Source organism: Fukomys damarensis, unplaced genomic scaffold (assembly GCF_012274545.1).
Source record: "Fukomys damarensis isolate Sample0158 unplaced genomic scaffold, DMR_v1.0_HiC HiC_scaffold_24, whole genome shotgun sequence".
NCBI lineage: Eukaryota > Metazoa > Chordata > Mammalia > Rodentia > Bathyergidae > Fukomys > Fukomys damarensis.
Genome location: NW_022900936.1, coordinates 42,365,759 through 42,372,372, shown reverse-complemented (window position 1 = coordinate 42,372,372; position 6,614 = coordinate 42,365,759). Strand labels below are relative to the sequence as shown.

The 6,614-nt window shown below is 34.5% G+C and overlaps 1 protein-coding gene and 1 long non-coding RNA gene across 5 annotated transcripts in view; one reads left to right on the top strand and one right to left on the bottom strand.

Annotated features, from left to right (window-relative positions):
• Positions 1-6,614, bottom strand: part of Epha6 (EPH receptor A6) — an 891,558-nt gene that overhangs the window by 23,539 nt on the left and 861,405 nt on the right. The gene's annotated exons all lie outside the window — the stretch shown is intronic.
• Positions 1-6,614, top strand: part of LOC104876525 — a 47,448-nt gene that overhangs the window by 35,818 nt on the left and 5,016 nt on the right. The window contains exons 4-5 of one of the 2 annotated variants that reach the window (XR_004518776.1): positions 2,543-2,595; positions 3,161-3,418. The exons of the other annotated variant lie outside the window; for it this stretch is intronic. This is a non-coding gene — a long non-coding RNA (uncharacterized LOC104876525). Of the gene's footprint in view, positions 1-2,542; positions 2,596-3,160; positions 3,419-6,614 lie in introns of those variants that run through there. 2 annotated transcript variants of the gene reach the window in all.

Below are 6,614 nucleotides of genomic sequence, written 5' to 3'. Positions count from 1 at the left end.
TGGAACTCACTATGGAGCCTGGGCTGGTCTCGAACTCACAGGGATCCTCCTGCCTTAGCCTCCTGGGTGCTGGAATTACAGGCGTGCACCACCACACCCAGCACTCTAGTGTATTTTTAACTTATTCATCCAGAGAGATAGACATTAATCATTTAAAACATATTATTGGTCATTCTATATATAAGAATAACATAATGAGAAAGATATACCTTGTCTTAGGAAATACATAACCTAGTGAAGGAGACCAAAGATTATGACTACAGTGTGCTGTGTGACACACAACAGTATTATTTTTCCAGTCTCAGGAAGGCTTCTCAGAGGGGAGAAGCTGAATCTTAAAAGTCATGTAGAAGCTAGGAGGGTCAGAGGAGTGGGGTGAAGAGAGGAAATGGGACCTGGAAGAAAGGAAATTTGTGTGGCTAGAATACACTCTTCAAAGAGACTGGAAGGTTAAGTTAAAATATATCATCTCTTGAGATTATGTATGACTTGGACTTTTTTTGCAAAAACAAAATGGATTTTAGCAAGTAAATGATAATAAATTTGCCATTTAGAAGAACTCACTTAGGTCATTGTGTTAGATAGTCAGAGGAGGTTTTCAGTGAACTAGACCAGAGATCAGGATGGACTTAATGGAAACAATGGTAGTGCTGGACAAGAAGCGGACTGATTTTCAGGAATACAGGACTGGGGTGAGATTAGATGTGACCGTGGAGGGAAGACAGAGTAATAAACCTAGGTTTTATGGCTTGGTAAAGATAGAAGATACATGAAGAAAAGTAATTTGGGGGCTGAGCTGATAAAGAGTCCAATTTTTAACAAGCTTTGGGGGTCAAGCAAAATATATAACTTTAAGAGTTTATTATGTGCTAAATTGTGAGGTCTTAACACAACTTACCTAATTTAGGTTTTGGAATGCTTGTTACTTAGGTCTTAAAATACTTTTACTATATGAGTACTGTTATATATATATATATTTTATAGGTAAGGAAACTGAAGCTCAAACTGATGAACAGAGCGAATCTGTATCCCATGGGAAATAATTTTCTCCAGAGCAGAATAACGTTCTCATTGCAGTAGTCTCTGAATCAGAGTTGTGATACAGAAAATACCTCTGGAGTCTTGAACCACATCCCCAACTTATTTCCCCTAAGTTAGATCTTGAATCCTCTTTTCTGTGCTCTACACACTCTATGCTTTCACTGTCATTATTTGCTTCTGATTTCCACACGTTATAGCTATAGCCCAGTTTTCTATCTAGATTTCTATATTTATCACTGATAGGACATATCACTTCATAAAAGGAGCGTGAATTTATTTTGTCCAAGACTAAGCCTTTCTTTGAGATTTCTATCCTTTGTGAAAGTCACCATCATTGTTCAATCAAGGCAATGGTCGGCGAGGCATTTGGGCCTTTCTTTTGGTCAAAATTAAGTTAATTTTTCTCATTTTTTTTATTGGTACATGTTAGGATTACATAATGATTGCATTCCTACATGTACATAGCACATTTTGATTCATTTTAAAATCCATTTTTCTCCCCTCATCATCCTTCCTCCATCTCTTGATTCCCTTTCCATTTGAAAAAGAGCTATCTCTCTACTTCTTATTATCCATCTTTTATTTTACTCTTTATTTATATTTTAAGTTTCTTATAAAAGAGAAATCATTGTTTGTGTGTCTGATTTATTTCACTTAACATTATGTCTTAAGGTGAATCCATCTTCCTATAAATGGCTCAAGTTTATCCTTTATAGCACAGTAGTACTCCATTGTGTATAAATACCACATTTTTTTATCCATTCATCTATTGGTGGACATATAAGATACCTCCAAATGTTAGCTATTTTAAACTGAACTGTTATGTACATAGGTATGCATGCATTGCTGTACTATGATGTCTTTTATTCTTTCAGGAAGATACCTAGAAGGGGAATGCTGAGTCAAATGGAATTTTTAGTTTTAGGTTTTTGAGGCATTTCTGTACTGATTTCTGTACTGGTTGGACTAGTTTAAATTCCCACTAACAATGTGGAAGGGTTCCATTTTACCAACAGCCTCACCAGCAAATGGCTATCATGAACGTTGTTATTTTTTAAGTCATAAGTTAAGTAATTCTGATTCTACTGCCCACATATAATTTAGGTCTTTTCCACTATTTAAAGTCCTATTTCCAAATGACTCATTTCTCATTTTGATTTACTGCCCACATATAATTTAGGTCTTTTCCACTATTTAAAGTCCTATTTCCAAATGACTCATTTCTCATTTTGATTCCTGCAACAGCCTCCATATAGGACTCCTTGCCTTCTCTTTTCCTCTTTCAATTAGTGCAGTGAAAGCAATCCTAACCAAACTGGACTGTGATTATGTTCCCCTACATCTGAAATTTTGCAGTGGTTCATCATAATTCTGGCTCTCTCTCTACCTGTGGCTGCGACCTGTCCTGTTTAACCCCTTCATTTGGCATTAGAAAAACAATTTTAGTCTCTCAATCGAGTAAGCTGACCTTCTTGAAATTCTCTTTTCCTTATGTTCCCAGCGTCGTAGAGCATGGTGACTTGTCAGATCAAACAATGGAGTTCCTATTGCCAGGTGTGTGACTTCTGAAAGCTTTACTTTTGGAGTATCTTGAGAAATCTATATTAACATCTTCATCATCATAAACTTTTTTTTTTTAGAAAAGTTTTGCTTTTCGTGTACTTTCTGATTCCTTAATTAAGGACTGACAGGGAGGAGCATATGTGGTGCTTCGTCTAAAAGACTAATTGAGGTTTGTTGTTTTAGGAGATGAAGGGTTGATAATTAACTAGAGAGAACTTTCTAACAGTTTGGTTTTATGATATTCATAGGCTGTCATCCTTTGAGAGAAGAATTATATAAGGTTATACCCTTATTTAAAAATGTAAGAAAAATTAAAATAAAGCGAAAAAGTATAAAAGTGACTGCAATGATAATTTCCAGGCAGAGGCAGGAGGAATTAGATTCTGTCAAAAATTATTATCTAAAACCTTCATGGTTGTTCTAAATATACTATACTGGTTCCTTGTCAATGACACTGCAACTTTAACAGCTTAGAATCAACATAAGTTTCATGTGGGGCATGTAGCAGACTGCTCTGCTCTTGTTGAATTTGATGAATTTTCCTTTGTGTTAACAGTTTCTGAACCAAAGCAGGTGATGTACATCTTTTACTAAAGAAGCCAAACAAGAATCACACAGTCAATATGAAGATGCTGAAATATTCCTAAATCTCACAGACAAACAAGGACCACTTGGGCTGTGGAGGGTATTACATTTTTGTTATAAGACAGCCGAATGTCTCCAAAGGAGAAGCATATTGAATTTAGTTATTCATACTGTCTTTTCAAAGAAATAGTTTCAAAAATTTAGGAAAGCCAGGCTTGGTACGTATGCGTGTAATCCCAGCACCTGGGAGGCTGAGGCAGGAGGATGGATCACTGTGAGATAGAGATTAGTCTGTGCTATAAAGTAAGTTAAGTTCAACTTGAATTACATCATGAGACTTTGTCTTAAAAAACAAAACAAAACACAAAAACATTCAGCAAGGGCTGAAATGTCACTAGTAAGTGTAAGTGAAATACTTTATGAGCATCTTCCCTCTAATCATCAAGATTATTTCAGGAAAAAAGGGAGATGGTGACTTATTTTTTGTGATGATTACTCATAAAGATTAGGATGCTTAGATTCATAACACCCTGTTACCAAAAAACTTTTTCTTATTGTGCAATATAATGGTTGTGTCTGTTGGAGAAGGAGAAGGGTGGGGGAGTGAGAATGAGAGAGAGAAAAGGAGAAAAAAAATAAGTGGTTATAAATAATACTTATTAAAAGTTTATACTAACTTTCTCTTTCACTATTTTTCAACATACAAAATTTATAATTCAGTTAAATAAATAGGACACATGTGTAAATATCTAATAGTTGCTATTTTGTTCTTTTTTTTTATTGGTAAATTTTAGGGATGCAGTACAGTTACTTTCATTGTTGGGATCTTGTACCTCTACATGACAGGTCTTGGTTCTCATTTTTCCCCTTGTCCCTGCCCTCCCTTCACCCCTTCCCTATTTACAAACACTTTATTTCCATGTTTACATTTTGTAAATTTGGGTGCCATAAGAATTTCTTACTTTTTCAGGTCCCTTATAACCAATTATATGTTTTGGAAAAACAAAGACATATTCCAAATTAACTTTTTTTGAAACCACTTTTCTTTAAGCAGTGAATATTCTTAAAACTCAAGGCCATTTTCCTAAGCACTCTCTGGGTGAGGTGGGGGATAGAAATTTCTCCATCAACACATCATTTTGATTTTAGAAAGATATTAGACAACTCCAAATAATACATTTCTCAGGTCTGCTAAAAGTAACTAAAAGCTATAAACAAACAGCTTACCAATGCAAACAAAAAAGGGATTTTAAAATGCCCTCACTGTAAATGTTCCAAAGAGAATGAAAATAAAAATCATAATAGCTAACGATAGCAAATATAGTTCTTCCAAACAGAAATTGGAGGTAGAGTTAATTTTTAATGAAAATATTGCTAATATGTATACACTATCTAGTTTTGTGGTTATTTAGTTGAAAACAATTTTCCTTTAAAACTTTTCCTATGAAAACTATAGTAGTTGCATATTAGGTATTGGTTTCTTTTACTTTGAACCTCACTATTTAAATTATTAATGATTGTGATTGATTATATATTTTAATATCCTCTATTACTCTGACCCATGTAGCAGACATACATGGTATTAATATAATTAGTATTTACTTAATTAAAATCCTGCTATTGCCTATGCACTGATAGTAGGAATTGCTGCAAAATTGAGAAGGGAAGGACATTTTGAAAATTGCTCCAGTAGAATACATATTCTAGTAAAGACAATATTCCCTCTATAATATTGGAGGTTGAAATAATAGGAATGGATTTTTAGCAATTTACTGTATCTTATATAGATCATTACACAGGGACCATTACATAATAATGTTGAGCTGGGAAAATCTAATCAGAAGCAAAAATTGAAGATGACTGGACTCTCTAAGTCATAAAATCATACTGCATTTCTAGGTAAGTGGATTCTACACATCCGCCATTCTTGGCTGAAGTACTAAGCCATAATTGAGAAAGGTTATAGAACTATAAGAGCAAATAAGAAATACACAAAAAGGTTATTTTCTTCCTTCTTAAATTTCAAAACAAGGAATCAATTCAGATAAGGTCAAAAGGTTGATTTTAACCCCATGCCTTCTAAAAATATAACCTAATATAACCTTGAAGGTTTTATTTCCCAACCCCCTCAGGTAAGCTTCAAAAGCAATCTAAAGCAAAAGTCATTATTATGTAAAAGATTTTAAAAAGGAGAGAGACAGAGAGAGGGCGGGGAGAGAGAAAGATAGAGGGAGAGAGGGAAGGAGAGAGGGGAGAGAGAGAGAGAGGGAGAGAGAGAAAGAGAGAACAAAAATACTGAAGCAGCATTATGTTTCCCAGTAAGCCTCAAATGAAATGCTCCCTGATAATGATTTTTGGGAAAGTGAACTAGTTTAGTAGCATATACCTAAAGGATACCATACCCAGGAGGCTTTTGGCTTTTTAAATTGCTTCAAGGCAAAAAAGTTATTTTTGGCAAAGACCAAAACAAAACAAAACAAAACCCTAGACTCCAGTATTGGATTTAGATCATCAGCTTGAGCTAAGTTGCCTCTCACTGAAGTGGTGCTACTTTTTTCTCTGTGTATTGGCTCTGTGGGGATCTGTTACTTAACGTTGCCTGCTGTTCATGTTTTGCTCCCATTTCTTCTCTCAAGCACGTTCTACAGTGTAAGTGTTGGAAGGACGATCACGGTGCCCTTGGTATCATCTCTAGAGCTTGTACAGCACCAGCACTATAATATACTTCCATTATATAGTAAATAACAAGTACTCTGAACTTGGATGAAAATAACATAAAGCATTACCTTGAAATAATTAATTTAAAAAGGGGAAACAACTTTCTTATGCTAGTAAACAGCAAGAGGTGTGCACATTCGACATGCCTGTAAAATGCATTTGGTAATGGGCTAAATATGTCAATCATTAAAAGTTGATTAAATGTTTTTAGAAATATAAAAACAAGGTACAGTATAAATTTTTAACACTAGCATGCAAAATACTGCAGAAAGGATTTGTATTTCCAAATAGCATGAGTCAACTCAAATTATTTTGCTAATAGGAAACAATGGAAACACTTCTTTTGTGATGGAATAGCATACATAATTAAAGATGTTTTTATCTCATTAGGTAGAAGTTTTGTGGTATGGAGACTCCTTTGAAAATTGGACTTGTACAGTATAGCTTAGTAGGCAAAAGCATGTACTTTCAGAGTAAGCACTGACTTGAGCTTCACCAACTCCTAGAGTAAGTTACTAACACTTTCTAAGCCTCAGTTCTCTTATCTGGAAATGAGTCTCACAACACTATCCCAGACAAATGAGCTAATCATCTAAAATACTTTGGAGCCAATCATCTAAAATACTTTGTTTATTGAAGCCCAGAAAATTCATACTATTATTACCATTGATTAGTTAAACTCTACATACTAAATTATATATATATAT